The sequence below is a fragment of the Arachis ipaensis genome, chromosome B8 (assembly GCF_059453495.1).
Source record: "Arachis ipaensis isolate K30076 ecotype BB chromosome B8, ASM5945349v1, whole genome shotgun sequence".
Lineage (NCBI taxonomy): Eukaryota > Viridiplantae > Streptophyta > Magnoliopsida > Fabales > Fabaceae > Arachis > Arachis ipaensis.
In genome coordinates, this window is record NC_142443.1 from 98,144,318 (window position 1) to 98,164,697 (window position 20,380).

At 41.8% G+C, this 20,380-nt stretch overlaps 1 pseudogene; it reads right to left on the minus strand.

Moving 5' to 3' along the window:
* Nucleotides 1-3,252: 3,252 nt before the first annotated feature.
* LOC107612419 (uncharacterized) lies at nucleotides 3,253-20,372 on the minus strand (annotated as a pseudogene).
* Between the last annotated feature and the right edge of the window lie 8 nt (nucleotides 20,373-20,380).

A 20,380-nucleotide genomic window follows, 5' to 3' on the forward strand; every position in this document is an offset into this window, starting at 1 on the left:
CTCTCTCCTTTACACACAGAAATCAGAATCACTCTCTTCTCTTCGACCCTCTTTCTCTTTTTCTCTCTTCTCTGATCATCCTCCTCATTTTTATCTCCATCTCATCATCTGAAAATTGTGTTTCAAGTCACCAGAACTAAAGAAGTTTGCTATCCAAGTTCTAAGCTTAACTTGTAGTTCATCTAGTTGTGAGCGTAATTGGAGTGCATTTGAAATGGTGATTCCTTAATCCTTAGAACTATTCATTATTTATTTTAATTTTAATTTTTGTATATTTATTAACTATTAGCACTATATGTTTGTAGGTTCATACAAAGAGAAGAAATCGGTTGCATCAAAAGAAAATGAATGATTTAGTGTATGTAATGTATAATTTGAAGTTAAAGGGCAAGCAAATTAGAAAAACTCCAGAACTTGAATTTAATGCAGTGCATTCTGATGATGAGTGGATAACTGAAGATGTTAATGAAAATATTGCTGAAAGTGTTGGACATTCTCACTTGCCAACGAATGACAATACTAATGATGATCCAAATAGTAATGAATTTGCTATTCCAAGTATGAATAGTAATGAATTCAACATGGGTGAGGGAGGTGAGAATGAGTTTATTGGGGATCCACAACAAAATTTAATAGAGGAAGAAGATGAACATGTGAATGATGATGATGATTTTGTTGGCCGTGTTGAACCTGAGCCTGAAAAAAATGATGTTTCTAATGAAGATGGTGAAGACGATGATGTTGATGCCATGAAAGATGAAGATATTGGAGGATTTGAGTTTTAGACTTTATTAGAACATTTAATTGTTGCTTTGTTGTTTTCTTTTGTCTTTTGGTTGTGTCTTATGAAGCTTTGATTGTGTGATTGTGTGTTTTATGTTGAACTAGATACATACTTGTGAAGGATTTAAATATGTGATCTAGACTCTAGAGTACTTGTTGTAACTTGTAATTGTAGTATTATCTTAATTTATCATGTGTTTTCATGTTGAAATTGTTAAGTTTGAATGTCTATATCTGAGTAAATTTATATATTATACATGATATATATATATTTTTTTATAAAAAACGTATAACAGGTAAACTCATACGAGTCTACGAGTCGAGTCTAGGTCAGCTCCACGAAATTAGCTAGACTCACGAGTTTAACAACCTTGTAATCTTAAATAGGTTTAGTTATATCTCAAAAGTATTACACTGTAATATAATTACCACAACAAACCGAAAATAAGGTTATGTCACCTACTTGGGGCATACCCTAAAGGCGAATGTAATTAGGATACTAATTATATCTAAAGTTACAAGTCTAAAATATTTGTTATCATATCTACAACCTTGAGATTCAATTTCGTTCTAAATTTTTAAATTTAATTTCATGTCTAACTCCTTCACTTTATACTTTAACTTCTTTAATCTCCTTTCCATTAAAATAGTATTCTTAAAAGTAATGTCTTCATTAGTATTTTCTTTAACTAATACATCTAGCCACTTGAAGTACTTATAATATAGAACTGGTGTCTGAAAATTGAAAATGTTAATTGTAAAAATACAAAAAATTATATAAATTTTTTAGAATTAAAAAAATACAAAAAAAATCAACTTTATACAAAAATTATAAAACATTATTTATATTGTAATTAGGACATCCTAGGAAGAATCTATTTGAATTAAGTCTTGTGTAAGATTGGAAGAAAATCATATAGGTGCCACAATAACATCTTGAAGACATAATTTTTTTTATTGCCTAACATTCTTAGAAGAAAAAGTGCAGCTCTTATTGTCTCCACCAACACTTTAATCACATAGAGTGCGACTCGTAGTTTCTGAAAAATGATTTCTATGACTCATGGTGCTAACACCGTTAGGTAGTGTTTGGTGGAGAGACAGAGACAGAAAGACTGAGAATGAGAGACAGAGACTAAGAGACAGAGATTGAAATAAATCTCAGTATTCTGTTTGCTGCAAAATGGGAGACAAGAATTAAAACAAGAATGAAACTTTAATTTAATTTGCACAAAGGGTAAGATTGGAATTAATTAATTGAAATGAAAGTATTTTAGGTATAAAATGTTATTAAAGTTTTAGTCTCTATCTCTAAAAATTTCAGTCTCCCGTGTCCCTACTTTTTGGAGGTACTGAAATACTGAAATTTTGGAGACAGAGACAGAAATTTTAGTACCAGTCTCTGAACCAACAAACACAATACTGAGTCTCAGTCTCTCAGTCTCTGTCTCAGTACCTCAAAACAAACGCTACCTTAGAGTTGAGCATAAGGAGAAAAAGGTATCTAAGATTCAACAATGGGCTGCTGATGATCTTCTCCTTTAAAGAGACAAAGTTGTATTTTTAGAGAATTATCAAAGGTCGGATTGGATATGCTATTAATATGCTAAGTGTCAGTTTGGATAAACAACTTAATTAAATTCTTTAAAAAAAAATTAAAATATAAAACTTATATTAAAAACAACTTACAAATAAGTTATTTTCTATTTGAATTTTTATGATAGAAATACCTATTTTAAAATTGTTTTAATAAATATGAGTGATAAAATAGTTTTTGAGAAGGAGAAAAATCAAAATTTTTTATTTCTTTAAAAATTCTTAAACAATTTTTTAAAAAATTAAAAATATATTTAAAAAATTGTACTAAACAACATTAATATAACTTTTTATAAATTAAAACTTAAAAAATTAGTTTTGGAAACTTTCAAACAGGACTCAAAATCTAAATTAGCACTTAATACATATGTCAATATTTTAATGTACCATGTATTTATATTCTGTTAATGTCAGAGATATATTATTGACAAAAAACTAATTTATTCCACGTGGTTAAATATTAGTTTGGATTGATTTTTTTGAGTGAAAAAAGTAATTTTTTTAAAAAATAAAATATTTTTATTTAATTTAAAATTTATTTAAATATGTTTTATAAAAAAAAGTATTTTTATTAAAAAATAAATTATTTATTTTTTCTAAAACTAATAATATCATATTTAAAAAAATATTTTTAATATTTAAATTTTTTTTAAAAAAATTATTCAAATAAAAAATAATTTTTATCTGTTAAAAATTTTTTTTAAAAAGATTTTTAAGGGCAAAACACCATAATAAGCCACCATCACTTCAAATTTACGTATATAAGCCAAAATGAAAATCGATTCAGCAATAAGCCAAATCGTATTTTAATGTAATTCGAACCAGGCTAGTTCGAACTGCATTTGGGAGTAAATCGAACCAGGCCAGTTCGAATTAGCAAGGAAGAGTTGAAGGTAAATCGAACCAGGCTGGTTTGAACTAGCATTGCATGTAATTCGAACCACCCTAGTTCGAATTATAGGGTTTTTAGGTACTCAAGTAATTCGAACCACCCTGGTTCGAATTACTAGTGATTGGGCTATATAAGGAGTTCGAATCAGCCTCATTCGAACCATTCTCACCTTCCCCTACCCCACCAAATCTCAGAGAAAACGACCCAGATTCTCTCCAACAAAGACCTGAACGGAATACTCTGCTGATGGGGGACGATCCGGCATGGTTATATCGCTTGGACGGAGTCGCCCATATAGCCGGGGTCATCAACGAGGAGGTTAGTACGGAAATAACTTTGTTCTACCGGTACATGTGAGTTAGCGGTTTTGCATGCGGGTTAGATGGTGGTTTAGTTGGTGGTTTATGATAGTGGTTTATGTTAGTAGTTTCTGTTAATGGTTTATGTTAGTGGTTTATGTTAGTGGTTTATGTTAGTGGTTTTGCATGCGGGTTAGATGGTGGTTTAGTTGGTAGTTTATGTTAGTGGTTTATGTTAGTGGTTTCTGTTAATGGTTTATGTTAGTGGTTTATGTTGGTGGTTTATCTTGGTGGTTTATGTATGTGGTTTATGTAAGTGGTTTACGTTAACGGTTTATGTTAGTGGTTTATGTTAGTGGTTTATGTTAGCGGTTTAGTTGTGGTTGTTTAATGTTAGATCTTTCATGTCAGCGGTTTATGCTGGTTTCTTATGTTAGTTGTTTATGCAAGTGGTTCTCATTTATGGATTTTTAAGCGCTTATATTTAGTACAATTTTTTGGTTTATCAATTATCGTGTTGATTATGTTTGTCACTGGTAATTAAGTTGGTTCAAATAATGCGGTTCATTTCTTCCGCAGCCTCAGCGATGCATCAGGAGCATGCGGCGGCAGCAGGGCATGCTCCTCGATGACAGATACGTTCCGTACCTGCAGATGGCAGGTCTTTACCATCTTGCAAGGCTGAACGATAGATGGTTCCGGTTGGACGAGGCCCTTGTCAGTGCGTTCGTCGAGCGATGGCGTCCGGAGACGCACACATTTCATATGCCGTTCGGAGAGTGCACGATCACACTCCAGGACGTGGCATACCAGCTGGGTTTGCCAGTGGACGGGCGTTACGTCAGCGGCTGCCTATCAGAGTTCCAGATATACATCGAGGGTGGCCATCCAGCCTGGGTTTGGTTCGAGGAGTTGCTTGGAGTGGTACCTTCTTCTAGCCAGGTTCAGAAGTACGCGGTCAACTGCAACTGGTTTCAGGAGACTTTTGGTGAGTGCCCGGAGGGAGCTGATGAGGATACTGTGCGTCGATATGCCCGTGCGTACATCATGATGTTGTTGGGCACGCAGCTTTTTGCGGACAAGTCCGGCAATCGCATTCACATCAGATGGCTTCCGTTTGCAGCTAGGCTGGAGGAGATGGGGACCTACAGCTGGGGTTCTGTAGCACTGGCATGGTTGTACCGGTGCATGTGCCGAGTGGCAAACAGAAATGTTATCAAGCTAGCGGGCCCACTACAGCTACTTCAGTCATGGATTTTCTGGCTATTTCCTCGGTTTAGGCTTGCAGGATTTGAGACGTTCAGCTGGCCATTGGCCTCGAGGTACTGTACTAAGCTTTGTCTATTTCAATTTACTATACATAACTACGTGTTCATTTATAATGTATTGGATACCCTAAGCACACATTTAATTAGTGGTAAGACATGTGCATGATGCAGGTGGTCAGGTTACATCCCTTCCAGTAGCGAGAAAGGTCCTAGAGTTCAGATGTGGAGGCTCTGGATAGACCGGTTGCAGGATAGAGAGGTCAGTATGTTACTTAATAAGTTTCTTTATTTAACCATGCTTTACGAGTTGGGTTCATGAGTTGCGCTGACACTGTATAGTTCTTGGTGTAGTTTATCTGGATGCCGTACAGCAGCTCCGACGTACTTCAGGTCGTGCATCCCGAGGTTTTGGAGCCTCGGCATATGGTGCTGTGGCAGTCTGTTACATCGCTTAGCTACTTTGCCGTCATAGAGTGGCATCAGATAGATAGGGTTCTTCCGCAGTTTAGAGGGGTGTAGCCCCGTCCACATCTCGCCCTGAACATCGACTTTCTGATGTCGAAGGACGGCAGAGGCGGCGATCGATGGTTCCCGTCCCATTTGTGGAAGTGGCATCTCTATTGGGACTCCCGTACGGAGAGCGTGCTGAGGTTCGATGTTGTTGCTGACCCTAGTCCGTCGCATGAGTTCTTGGAGTGGTGGAGTCAGCACGGGAAGAGGTTCTTGTCTCTGGATCCGCAGTTGGGCGATCCGAGAGTCGTTGCTATTCCTGTTGAGGCCTCACAGCGGGGAGCTAGGCGGGTTCCTGAGATGGATCGTCCTGACGACGTGCCGGACAGGCGGCGGGTTGATAGGAGAGCTCGCGTGGGCACACGGCGTAGCCAGCGTGACTGGGGGTGGCTTGAGCGTTGATGAGCGGATATTTTATACGCTTTTTGGGGATAATTTCATATAGTTTTAAGTATGTTTTAGTTAGTTTTTAGTCTAATTTTATTAGTTTTTAGGAAAAATTCATATTTCTGGACTCTACTATGAGTTGTGTGTTTTTCTGTAATTTCAGGTATTTTTCTGGCTGAAATTGAAGGAGCTGAGCAAAAATCTGATTCAGGCTGAAAAAGGACTGCTGATGCTGTTGGATTCTGACCTCCCTGCACTCAAAGTGGATTTTCTGGAGCTACAGAACTCGAAATGGCATGCTCTCAATTGCGTTGGAAAGTAGACATCCAGGGCTTTCCAGAAATATATAATAGTCCATACTTTGCACAAGGATAGACGACGTAAACTGGCGTTCAACGCTAGTTCTCTGCCTAATTCTGGCGTCCAGCGCCAGAAAAGGATCAAAAGCTGGAGTTGAACGCCCAAACTGGCATAAAAACTGGCGTTCAACTCCACAAATGGCCTCTGCACGTGAATTGCTTAAGTCTCAGCCCAGCACACACCAAGTGGGCCTCAGAAGTGGATCTCTGCATCATCCATCATAGTCTACTCATATTTTGTAACCCTAGGCTACTAGTTTAGTATTTAAACAACTTTTAGAGACTTATTTTGTATCTCATGACATTTCAGATCAAAACTTTGTATTCTCTGACGGCATGAGTCTCTAAACCCCATTGTTGGGGGTGAGGAGCTCTGCTGTGTCTCGATGAATTAATGCAAGTATTTCTGTTTTCCATTCAAACACGCTTGTTCCTATCTAAGATGTTCATTCGTGCTTAACTGTGATGAAGGTGATGATCCGTGACATTCATCACCTTCCTCAAACCATGAACGTGTGCCTGACAACCACCTCCGTTCTATATCCGATTGAATGAGTATCTCTGAGATCTCTTAATCAGAATCTCCGTGGTATAAGCTAGAACTGATGGCGGCATTCATGAGAATCCGGAAAGTCTAAACTTTGTCTGTGGTATTCCGAGTAGGATTCAAGGATTGAATGACTGTGACGAGCTTCAAACTCCTGAAGGCTGGGCGTTAGTGACAGATGCAAAAGGATAGTAAATCCTATTCCAACCGGATCGAGAACCAACCGGTGATTAGCCGTGCTGTGACAGAGCGCGTGAGCGTAGTTTTCACTGGAAGGATGGAAGGTAGCCATTGACAACGGTGATCTACCAACACACAGCTTGCCATAGGAGGACGTGCGTGCGTGAATCAGAAGACAGAGGAAAGCAGAGATTCAAAAGACAAAGCATCTCCAAAACTCCAACATATTCTCCATTACTGCACAACAAGTAACCTTTAATTTATGCTCTCTTGGTTATTCACAATTCAACTGATAAACATAATTGACTTCCTGACTAAGATTTACAAGATAACCATAGATTGCTTCAAACCAACAATCTCCGTGGGATTCGACCCTTACTCACGTGAGGTATTACTTGGACGACCCAGTGCACTTGCTGGTTAGTGGTACGCGTTGTGAAAAGTGTGATTCACAATTCGTGCACCAAGTTTTTGGCGCCGTTGCCGGGGATTGTTCGTGTTTGGACAACTAACGGTTTATTTTGTTGCTTAGATTAGGAAAAATTTTTCTTTTTAGTTTAGAGTCTTTTATTATTTATCCCTTGTTAAAACACTTTAAATTTATAGCTCAATTAGTTAGAACGTGGTGTTTATGTTCATGGTAATTGGCTATCATATTTTTCAAAACCTTTTTCATAAATAATAATTTCTCTATTAAATTGTGTGCCAAACTTTAAGTTTGGTGTTTTCTTGTTGATTTCCCTTTGGTTTTCGAAAATTTTGGTTTGGTTTTCTAAAAATTTTAAGTTTGGTGTTCTTTCTTCATGTTCTTGTGTTCTTGTGAGTCTTCAAAGTGTTCTTGAGTTTTCCTTGTGTCTTGATCTTAAAATTTTTCAAGTTTGGTGTTCCTTGGTGTTTTCCCTCCAAAAATTTCAAAAACAAGGAGCATTAGATCTAAAAATTTTAAATCTTGTGCTATCTTATTGTTTTTCTCTCTCCTCTTTAAATTCAAAAATATCTTTTCTCTCTATTTTAAAAGCAAATTTTCGAAATCTATTTCAAAAATTCAGATTTTTTTTTAAATTTAAGACCTTTTTTCAAAAAAATATATATATATCATCATATCCTTTTCAAAATTTCCTAACCACTTTCTCTCTCCTCAGTTTTTCGAAAATCTTCACCCAATTTTTATTTATTTTATTTTGATTTATTTTTGAAATAAATAAATAAATAAATAAATAAATAAATAAAATAAAATAAATAAAAAGGTAAATCAATCCAAGTTATATCACTTTATCCATCATGGACATAAGTGGAAATGAACAGTCCAGGAGGACTCTGGGGTCATATTCTAACCCCTCTACTGCTTCATATGGGAGTAGCATCTGCATACCCTCCATTGGAGTTAGTAGCTTTGAGTTGAATCCTCAGCTCATTATCATGGTGCAGCAAAGTTGTCAGTATTCCGGTCTTCCACAGGAAGAACCTACAGAGTTTCTGGCCCAATTTTTACAAATTGCTGACACAGTGCATGATAAGGAAATAGATCAAGATGTCTACAGACTGTTACTGTTTCCATTTGCTGTAAAAGATCAAGCTAAGAGATGGTTAAATAACCAACCTAAAGCCAGCATAAGGACATGGAAACAGCTGACAGAAAAATTCCTGAATCAATATTTCCCTCCAAAAAGGATGACACAGCTAAGGCGGGACATCCAAGGCTTTAAACAAGGAGATAATGAATCCTTTTATGATGCCTGGGAGAGATACAGAGAGATGCTACGAAAATGCCCCTCTGAAATATTTTCAGAGTGGGTTCAGTTAGACATCTTCTACTATGGGCTTGCAAAAGGAGCTCAGATGTCTCTAGATTACTCAGCTGGTGGATCTATCCACATGAGAAAGACAATTGAAGAGGCTCAAGAGCTCATTGATACAGTTGCCCGGAATCAGCATCTGTATCTAAGCAGTGACCCTTCCATGAAAGAAGAGGTTAAAACAGCAACTGCTGAACTCAGTCCTGTAGAACAAGCTGCTGAATTCAATCAGCAATTGGACTTCCTAACAAGGCAGTTAGCCGAATTCAAAGATAGATTACAAGAGACAAGGATGGCTAATATACATATGGAAGAACAGTTTAAGCAAACAAAGCAGCAGCTGTCAAGGCAAATAACAGAAGAATGCCAAGCAGTTAAGTTAAGAAGTGGGAAGACATTAAATACCCCACCTCAAGGCATCAAAAATTCAAGAAATGAGCAACCCACCAAAGATTCACCTGAGGACAGTAAGAGCCCAGGGAAAAATAATGCTAGCGCTAAAACGTCAGAAAATGGGTGGAAGGCTGGCGCTGAACGCCCAGACCATGCCCAAAACTGGCGTTCAACGCCAGAAACAAGGCAGAATTGGCGTTCAACGCCAGAAATGGGCAAGAATCCGGCGTTGAACGCCCAAATGGGGCAAAATCCAGCGTTGAACGCCCAAAATGGGCACATTTCTGGCGTTCAGGCGCCAGGAACAGACAGTGAGCTGGCGTCTAACGTCACTCCAGCTTCTGACTCTGGCACTCAATTGCCAGTGAGGGATCAGATACACACAAGTGCTGATAACAACCCCTCTAAAAAGGCTTCTTTAACCACTAAGGTTGAGGAATATAAAGCCAAGATACCTTATCCTCAAAAACTCCGGAAAGAAGAGCAGGATAAGCAATTTGCTCGCTTTGCAGATTATCTAAGGACTCTTGAAATAAAGATTCCATTTGCAGAGGCACTTGAGCAAATACCTTCTTATGCCAAGTTCATGAAAGAGATCTTGAGTCATAAAAAGGAGTGGAGAGAAACAGAAAGAGTTCTCCTCACTGAAGAATGCAGTGCAGTAGTCCTGAAAAGCTTTCCTGAAAAGCTTAAAGACCCTGGGAGTTTTCTGATACCATGCATATTAGAAGGTGATTGCACCAAGACAGCTTTATGCGATCTTGGGGCAAGCATCAACCTAATACCTGCATCCACTATCAGGAAGCTTGGCTTAACTGAAGAAGTTAAACCAACCCGGATATGTCTCCAACTTGCTGATGGATCCACTAAATACCCATCAGGCGTGATTGAAGACATGATTGTCAGAGTTGGGCCATTCGCCTTTCCCACTGACTTTGTTGTGCTGGAAATGGAGGAGCACAAGAGTGCTACTCTCATTCTAGGAAGACCCTTCCTAGCAACTGGACGATCCCTCATTGACGTCCAACAGGGGGAAATAACCCTGAGAGTCAATGATGATGAGTTTTAGTTGAACGCTGTCAAAGCCATGCAGCATCCAGACACATCAACAGACTGCATGAAAGTTGATCTCATTGACTCTTTGGTAGAAGAGATCAACATGGCTGAGAGTCTCGAATCAGAGTTGGAAGACATCTTTAAAGATGTTCAGCCTGATTTGGAGGATTCAGAGGACATGAAAGAGCCTCTGAACTTTCTTCTGAAAGAGGAAAAACCTCCTAAACCCGAGCTCAAGCCACTACCACCATCCTTGAAATATGCATTTCTGGGAGAAGGTGACACTTTTCCAGTGATCATAAGCTCTGCTTTAAATTCACAGGAAGAGGAAGCACTTATTCAAGTGCTAAGGACACACAAGACAGCTCTTGGGTGGTCCATAGGAGACCTTAAGGGCATAAGCCCAGCTAGATGCATGCACAAAATCCTATTGGAGGATAATGCCAAACCAGTGGTTCAACCACAGAGGCGGCTAAATCCAGCCATGAAGGAAGTGGTGCAGAAAGAGGTCACCAAGTTACTAGAGGCTGGGATTATTTATCCTATTTCTGATAGCCCCTGGGTGAGCCCTGTTCAAGTCGTCCCAAAAAAAGGAGGCATGACAGTGATTCATAATGAAAAAAATGAACTGGTTCCTACAAGAACAGTTACAGGGTGGCGCATGTGTATTGACTACAGAAGGCTCAACACAGCCACCAGAAAGGATCATTTTCCTTTACCATTCATAGACCAGATGCTAGAAAGACTAGCAGGTCATGATTATTACTGCTTTCTGGATGGCTACTCAGGCTACAACCAGATTGCAGTAGATCCCCAGGATCAAGAGAAAACAGCATTCACATGTCCATCTGGAGTGTTTGCTTATAGAAGGATGCCATTTGGGCTATGTAATGCGCCTGCAACCTTCCAGAGATGCATGCTCTCAATTTTCTCTGACATGGTGGAAAAATTTCTGGAAGTCTTCATAGATGACTTCTCAGTATATGGAGACTCATTCAGCTCCTGTCTTGATCACCTGAAACTTATTCTGAAAAGATGCCAAGAGACCAACCTAGTTTTAAACTGGGAAAAGTGTCACTTCATGGTGACTGAAGGAATTGTTCTTGGGCATAAAATCTCAAACAAGGGAATAGAGGTGGATCAAGCAAAAATAGAGGTAATTGAAAAATTACCACCACCTGCCAATGTTAAGGCAATCAGAAGCTTTCTGGGGCATGCAGGATTCTATAGGAGGTTTATAAAGGATTTTTCAAAAATCGCAAAACCTCTAAGCAATCTGCTAGCTGCTGACACGCCATTTGTGTTTGACACAAAGTGCCTGCAGGCGTTTGAAACGCTGAAAACTAAGCTGGTCACAGCACCAGTCATTTCTGCACCAGACTGGGCATTACCATTTGAGCTAATGTGTGATGCCAGTGATCATGCCATTGGTGCAGTATTGGGACAGAGGCATGACAAGCTTCTGCATGTCATTTATTATGCCAGTCGCGTTCTAAATGATGCCCAGAAAAATTACACAACCACAGAAAAAGAACTACTTGCAGTGGTTTACGCCATTGACAAGTTCAGATCATACTTAGTAGGATCAAAAGTGATTGTGTATACTGACCATGCTGCTCTTAAATATCTACTCACAAAGCAGGATTCAAAACCCAGGCTCATCAGATGGGTATTGCTTCTGCAAGAGTTTGATATAGAAATAAGAGACAGAAAAGGGACAGAGAACCAAGTGGCTGATCATCTGTCCCGGATAGAGCCAGTGGAAGGGACGCCCCTCCCTTCTCTTGAGATCTCTGAAACGTTTCCTGATGAGAATTTATTCGCCATTCAGGAAGCACCATGGTTTGCCGATATTGCAAACTATAAAGCTGCAAGGTTCATACCCAAGGAGTACAACAGGACACAAAAGAAGAAATTAATTACTGATGCAAAGTACTACTTGTGGGATGAACCTTATCTCTTTAAGAGATGTGCAGACGGAATTATCCGTAGGTGTGTGCCTAGAGAAGAAGCACAGAGGATCCTGTGGCATTGCCACGGATCTCAATATGGAGGCCATTTCGGAGGTGAGCGAACAGCCACCAAGGTCCTCCAATGTGGCTTCTATTGGCCCACACTCTATAAAGATTCCCGAGAGTTTGTACGTAATTGTGACAGTTGCCAAAGAGCTGGTAATCTGCCTCATGGTTACGCCATGCCCCAACAAGGAATCTTGAAAATTGAGTTGTTTGACGTATGGGGAATTGACTTCATGGGACCTTTCCCACCATCATACTCAAACACTTATATTCTGGTGGCAGTTGACTATGTATCAAAATGGGTTGAGGCTATTGCCACACCCACCAATGATACTAAAACAGTGCTGAAGTTCCTCCAGAAACATATTTTTAGCAGGTTTGGTGTCCCTAGAGTACTAATCAGTGATGGGGGCACTCACTTCTGCAATAAACAGCTTTACTCTGCCATGGTTCGGTATGGAATTCGCCACAAGGTGGCCACTCCATATCATCCACAAACCAATGGGCAGGCTGAAGTTTCTAACAGAGAATTAAAGAGAATCCTGGAACGGACAGTAAATACCCGTAGAAAGGATTGGGCAAGGAGCTTGGATGATGCTTTGTGGGCTTACAGAATAGCATTCAAGACCCCTATAGGGACCTCTCCATACCAACTGGTGTATGGTAAGGCATGTCACCTGCCCGTGGAACTGGAACATAAGGCCTACTGGGCAACCAGATTCCTAAACTTTGATGCCAAATTAGCAGGAGAAAAAAGATTGTTCTAGCTAAATGAGCTAGAGGAGTTCAGATTCACAGCTTTCGAAAATGCCAAGCTATATAAAGAAAAATAAAAAAAGTGGCATGACAGAAAGCTGTCATCTAGAATCTTTGAACCAGGACAGAAGGTTCTGTTGTTTAACTCTAGACTCAGGCTATTCCCCGGGAAATTGAAATCCCGGTGGAGGGGACCATACGTGATTACAAGTGTATCACCATATGGTTATGTGGAGCTTCAAGATATTGATTCTGATAAGAAGTTCATTGTCAATGAACAGAGAATCAAGCATTATCTAGAAGGCAACATTGAGCAAGAATGCTCAAGGCTGAAGCTAGATTAAAAGCTCAGCAAGGTCCAGCTAAGGACATTAAAGAAGCGCTTGTTGGGAGGCAACCCAATTTTTATTTACTTTCATGGTTTTTCATGTTTTATTAGGTTCATGATCATGTGGAGTCACAAAATAAATATTAAAAATTGAAAACGGAATCAAAAACAGCAGAAGAAAAATCACACCCTGGAGGAAGCACCTGTCTGGCGTTCAACGCCAGAACAGAGCATGGTTCTGGCGCTGAACGCCCAAAATGGGCAACATCCTGGCGCTGAACGCCCAGAACAAGCATGGTTCTGGCGTTCAACGCCAGAAATGGCTAGTAAATGGGCGTTGAACGCCCAAAATGGGCTCCAACCTGGCGCTGAACGCCCAGAGTTGTGTGCAAGGGCATTTTGCATGCCCAAATTGGTGCAGGGATGTAAATGCCTTGACACCTCAAGATCTGTGGACCTCACAGGATCATTTCAAGATCTGTGGACCCCACAGGATCCCCACCTTCCCTCCTCATAATCCTAGTTTTTTCTTTCCACATCTTCTTTTTTGTCTATTCCCTCTTCTTTTGCTCGAGGGCGAGCAACATTCTAAGTTTGGTGTGGTAAAACAATTATGTGAAGGATCTATAGCTCAGTGGTAGAACATGTGGCTGCAAAGCAAGAGATACCTCAGGGGATGCACTTCCCTCCACATAATTATTGGAAGCAACTGAGGATAGAAATACCAAAAATCACTAGGAATCAAGCCACAAAGGCAAGGAAGAGACATAAAAGAGCTCAAGAACATCATTGGTGCCTCAAGAAGGAAATGCCATCATCACTAAGGTGGACTCGTTCCTTGTTCTTACTTTCTCTGTTTTTCGTTTTCTCTATGTTAAGTGCTTATCTATGTTTGTGTCTTCATAAGATGATCATTAGTAGTAATTGGTGTCTAGTTTGATTTTATCCCCAATTAAGTTATAGTCTATTTTTCTCATCATCAGCAAACATGAATAAAATAGTAGATCTTTTGAATAAGAGACAATAAAATTTCGAGTTTTTAATAAGAAAAAATTCTAATTAGTAACATGTGGTGGCAACGCTTTCTGTCTTCTGAATGAATGCTTGAACAGTGCATATGTCTTTTGAATTTGTTGTTTAAGACTGTTAAATATGTTGGCTCTTGAAAGAATGAAGAACATGAGACATGTTATTGATAATCTGAAAAATCATAAAAATGATTCTTGAAGCAAGAAAAAGCAGCAAAGAACAAAGCTTGCAGAAAAAAAATAAAAAAAAAAGGTAAAAAAAAAAAAGCAAGCAGAAAAAGCCAATAACCCTTAAAACCAAAAGGCAAGGGCAAATAAAAAGGATCCCAAGGCTTTGAGCATCAGTGGATAGGAGGGCCTAAAGGAATAAAATCCTGGTCTAAGCGGCTAAACCAAGCTGTCCCTAACCATGTGCTTGTGGCGTGAAGGTGTCAAGTGAAAACTTGAGACTGAGCGGTTAAAGTCAAGGTTCAAAGCAAAAAGAAGAGTGTGCTTAAGAACTCTGGACACCTCTAATTGGGGACTTTAGCAAAGCTGAGTCACAATCTGAAAAGGTTCACCCAGTTATGTGTCTGTGGCATTTATGTATCCGGTGGTAATACTGGAAAACAAAGTGCTTAGGGCCACAGCCAAGACTCATAAAGAAGCTGTGTTCAAGAATCACCACACTGAACTAGGAGAATCAATAGCACTATCTGAATTCTGAGTTCCTATAGATGCCAATCACTCTGAGCTTCAATGGATAAAGTGAGATGCCAAAACTGTTCGGAAGCAAAAAGCTACTAGCCCCGCTCATCTAATTAGAATCTGAGCTTCATGCAAAAAACTCTGAGATATTATTGCTTCTCAACCTATTAGTCTTCTATTTTATTTGTCTAGTTGCTTGAGGACAAGCAACAGTTTAAGTTTGGTGTTGTGATGAGCGGATATTTTATACGCTTTTTGGGGATAATTTCATATAGTTTTAAGTATGTTTTAGTTAGTTTTTAGTCTAATTTTATTAGTTTTTAGGAAAAATTCATATTTCTGGACTCTACTATGAGTTGTGTGTTTTTCTGTAATTTCAGGTATTTTTCTGGCTGAAATTAAAGGAGCTGAGCAAAAATCTGATTCAGGCTGAAAAAGGACTGCTGATGCTGTTGGATTCTGACCTCCCTTCACTCAAAGTGGATTTTCTGGAGCTACAGAACTCGAAATGGCATGCTCCCAATTGCGTTGGAAAGTAGACATCCAGGGCTTTCCAGCAATATATAATAGTCCATACTTTGCACAAAGATAGATGACGTAAACTGGCGTTCAACACCAGTTCTCTGCCCAATTCTGGCGTCCAGCGCCAGAAAAGGATCAAAAGCTGGAGTTGAACGCCCAAACTGGCATAAAAACTGGCGTTCAACTCCACAAATGGCCTCTGCACGTGAATTGCTTAAGTCTCAGCCCAGCACACACCAAGTGGGCCTCAGAAGTGGATCTCTGCATCATCCATCATAGTCTACTCATATTTTGTAACCCTAGGCTACTAGTTTAGTATTTAAACAACTTTTAGAGACTTATTTTGTATCTCATGACATTTCAGATCAAAACTTTGTATTCTCTGACGGCATGAGTCTCTAAACCCCGTTGTTGGGGGTGAGGAGCTCTGCTGTGTCTCGATGAATTAATGCAAGTATTTCTGTTTTCCATTCAAACACGCTTGTTCCTATCTAAGATGTTCATTCGCGCTTAACTGTGATGAAGGTGATGATCCGTGACATTCATCACCTTCCTCAAACCATGAACGTGTGTCTGACAACCACCTCCGTTCTATATCCGATTGAATGAGTATCTCTGAGATCTCTTAATCAGAATCTCCGTGGTATAAGCTAGAACTGATGGCGGCATTCATGAGAATCTGGAAAGTCTAAACCTTGTCTGTGGTATTCCGAGTAGGATTCAAGGATTGAATGACTGTGACGAGCTTCAAACTCCTGAAGCCTGGGCGTTAGTGACAGATGCAAAAGGATAGTAAATCCTATTCCAACCGGATCGAGAACCAACCGGTGATTAGCCGTGCTGTGACAGAGCGCGTGAGCGTAGTTTTCACTAGAAGGATGGAAGGTAGCCATTGACAACGGTGATCCACCAACACACAGCTTGCCATAGGAGGACGTGCGTGCGTGAATCAGAAGACAGAGAAAAGCAGAGATTCAGAAGACAAAGCATCTCCAAAACTCCAACATATTCTCCATTACTGCACAACAAGTAACCTTTAATTTATGCTCTCTTGGTTATTCACAATTCAACTGATAAACATAATTGACTTCCTGACTAAGATTTACAAGATAACCATAGATTGCTTCAAACCAACAATCTCCGTGGGATTCGACCCTTACTCACGTGAGGTATTACTTGGACGACCCAGTGCACTTGCTGGTTAGTGGTACGCGTTGTGAAAAGTGTGATTCACAATTCGTGCACCAAGCGTGCACTGGAGGATGATGACGAGGCCGGCCCCGCTGGGGGTCGACGACGATGCCATCCTGGCAGAGGTAGAGGGCGTGCTGCGGTTCATGCCGCTGCACCTGACCCCGAGGACGATGACGATGATCAGCATGGGCCCGAGGGCGGGGATGGTGCAGGGGCGGATGCAGTTGCTGGTGTTAGTACCCAGGATGGGGTGCACGGAGGGGAGTGGTATGGCTCAGGGATGGGTGACGGGGCTGAGCCTAGTGACGCTGGACTTGGGTCGGGTTCTTTTGGACATTACTTTGTTGGAGTACCCACCGACGACCAGCCTCAGCAGGACGGTACTCCATGGGTTATTCCCGGATCACTGTGGCAGGACTTCCTTGGCGCAGATACGCTTGATGCGGACTTCGGCAGTCCACGGTTTCTAGAGGAGATTACGGCTATCATGCAGGAGGACGACCCGGGCAGGAGGCGTGCTCAGACCCCCGGCACGCAGGCACCCTTAGATGTTGATCTGAACGAGCCTGCTACGACACCTGTTGGTGATCAGTTTGGTTTGGGAGGTACCCCACATTCCGCCTACGCCGCTACATCACAGTCTGTCGCCGGGCCGTCTGCCGCGCCTATCCATTTTACGCCACCCGCACAGCCTGCCCCGCATGAGGACGCAGATGAGATAGAGGATGAGGAGCCGTTTATCCGCAGAGGTCAGAGGCCACGGGTACCCCGTCGTTGTGGGACAGGCTCCCACTTGTTTAGATGATTTACTTTCCATGTATTTTGGACGTTAGGGTTCATTCATGTATCTGACACATGTGGATTACTGCTGTTACTTTAGAGCTGTTTTTCCTTGTTGTTTCTTCATCTTATTGTACTTAAAAATCTGGTATTTACCTAGTGGATTAGTGAATATGTATTATCATTGAATCATATAACACTTTAGTTATCAACTTTTGCATTTATGAGATTTCTAGCTATATTCAAATTCAGGTCCAACTTTTTCATTACTAAAAGGTAAAAAGATCAACAGATTACATAAGTCCTATAACATAACATGTAACAGGAAAAATAAAAATCAATAAGCACTAACACTAACAACATCGCTACTACTGGCCCCCTGTGTGAGACGGTCCTCCAAGCTGTGGGCAACTCCGCCGGGTGTGTCCGGGTTGGCGACAAAGGCCACACCTCTTTGGCCAGTTCGGATCTGCCTCGTCCATATTCGTCCGTATCCTAGTGGATCTAGGACGACCCTCTCTTGCACGCCTCTTGGCAGGGTCCGGAATCACGGTGGGCCCGTCGTAAGGTGGCCAGAAGCCCTCCGGTATCGGCGGTGTGAATCCCATCTGGTACACACTGAACACTGAACTAATCTGATACACGCTGTGAACATAAGAGGACCAGGTAACCTGTGAGTAGGCACAGCATGCAAGTGCGTGCTGGCACGGGAAATGAAGCGCCTGAAAGTACCCGCAGTCACAGGTCCGAGAGGCAAGCGATACTCTGTAGGTACCCAATGAGAAAGAGCCCGTCGGAGTGGTCTCGGCTACGGTGAACTCAGAGTTATCCCGGTCATACAAAGTCACCGTGAAGCACCTTGCGGTTTTCAAGTTGGCCTCTATACACTTCACCAAGTACTGACTGAATTGCTGTCCGGTTCCCATCTGGGCCTCAGCCCCTCTCCCCTTGCGAACAAAGAGTTCCGCAAGCCTTCCATATGTTGCCTTGACCAAAGAGCATACAAGGAGGTTTCTGACACCCTTCATGATTGAGTTCACACACTCCGAGATATTCGTCGTCATGTGACCGAATCTCCGTCCCTCGTCACGATGCTGAATCCACAAGGAATAATCAATCCGGTTCGCCTACTCACACATCGCCGGGTCTTTAGACTGAAGAATGTCAAACCAGTAATCAAACTCAACCTCGGTCTTGGCATATGCGGCATTCACTAGAAGCCTACGTGCGTCTTTGCCCTTGAAGGTAAGGGCAAAATTAGCCGCTACGTGTCGAATGCAGAATGCACGGTATGCAGATGGAGGTAACCAACCTCCGTCCGGAGCCTCAAGCGCAGCCTTGATGCCGTTATGCCTGTCCGATATAACCAGAAGACCGGGCTGCGGTGTCACGTGCTGTCTAAGGTGGGAGAGAAAGAATGACCAAGACTCTGCATTCTCACCTTCTACTAGTGCGAATGCAACAGGTAGAATGTTGGAGTTCCCGTCCTGTGCAATCGCGATGAGCAAAGTACCCCCGTACTTCCCATACAGATGGGTGCCGTCAATGCTAACTAGGGGCTTGCAATGGCGAAATGCCTGGATGAGCGGTGGAAACGTCCAGAAAAGTCTGTGGAAAAAAGCTTGAGACTCGTCTACTTGTCCACTAACTCGAACGGGGCTCGTCCGTAGGATTGCAACAGTACCGGGCATCGTCAACTGGTCTCCCAAAACCCACCTGGGGAGCTCGTTGTATGACTCATCCCAGTCACCGTATATGAGGGCAATTGCCTTTTGCTTCGCCATCCAGACCCTCCTGTAAGTCGGCCTAAACCCGAAGTGTGCTGCCGTGGCATTTAGGAGCACCTTGATTCTGACGGATGCATCAGCCCTAACCATTGGCATAACGAACGCCGAAATGACATGATAATCCAAGCTCCTGTGGTCACTCGAGATGGAGGTCGCAAGACAAGTGTGAGGTCCATTGTACCGTTTGACCTCCCAAATGCCCTTGCGCTTCCGCAGACTCAGTCGAATCAACCATGTGTACCCATTCCCAAACTCAGAACACTTGCCCACATAACGGCGATGATCAGACTCCACAACCTTGTACTGTACCCCTCGCCGGATGCTGTAAGTCTTCACACTTAACAGGGCTTCATCTTTATCCTGAAATTGCTGACCAACCTGGAACTCTGTCAAACCAGCAGTCCCTTCAGCATCTCTAGCTCCGAATCCAACAGAGTGCCCTGAAACACCCTCTTGCCTCATGGCATCCAGGTCCAAAGAGGAAAAATGTGGTGGATACTGCTGTGTGCCAGAACTAGAACCACCGACCGCCAATGCAGGCTCAATCGCTCCAACCTCGTCGCCGCTGTCATCCTCAATCATATCCGGCTCGACGTCATCCTCCTCTACATCACCCAACACTCCGTCTCCGACGCCAACTGGTGGAACTCCCTGTAAAGCGTTCGGCAGAATATCAACGGACCCTACCACGTCGCCTACTCCATCATTGAGATCAACGGCAAAAGACGGGGAGGCGACTGGTTGGACCGCTGGCTCGTACACAGGGACGGACGAAGAAGCAACGGCAGGCCTGGAACTGGAACCGGCTGCCGCGGCTTCAGTGGTGGCATTTCGGTTCGAACCCCCTGAGCTAGATACCACATCAACCAGCTTTGCCAACAACTCTGGTGTCCTCACCTCGGGAAACTGCCTCCGACATAGAAACATGACTTGCAGGTCCTCATCACTACCAATCGTGAAGCAATCATACTTCACGGTATCCTGCAAGACAGTGATTGGAATGCGATAGAAAAACTTCTTCACTCGCTTCGCACCTTCCAGACCAAGTTTCATCAGCACAGATCTAACAAGGTCATCATAGCTCGTCGTTGGTTTCACGACAATACAGAGAGGATCCTTATCTGTAAACTTCACACCGGAGCGAGTTTTCCTCTTAATGGATCCTCTGTGGTGAACCAAAACCACAAAACTCTCCTCACTAGCCATCTTACACC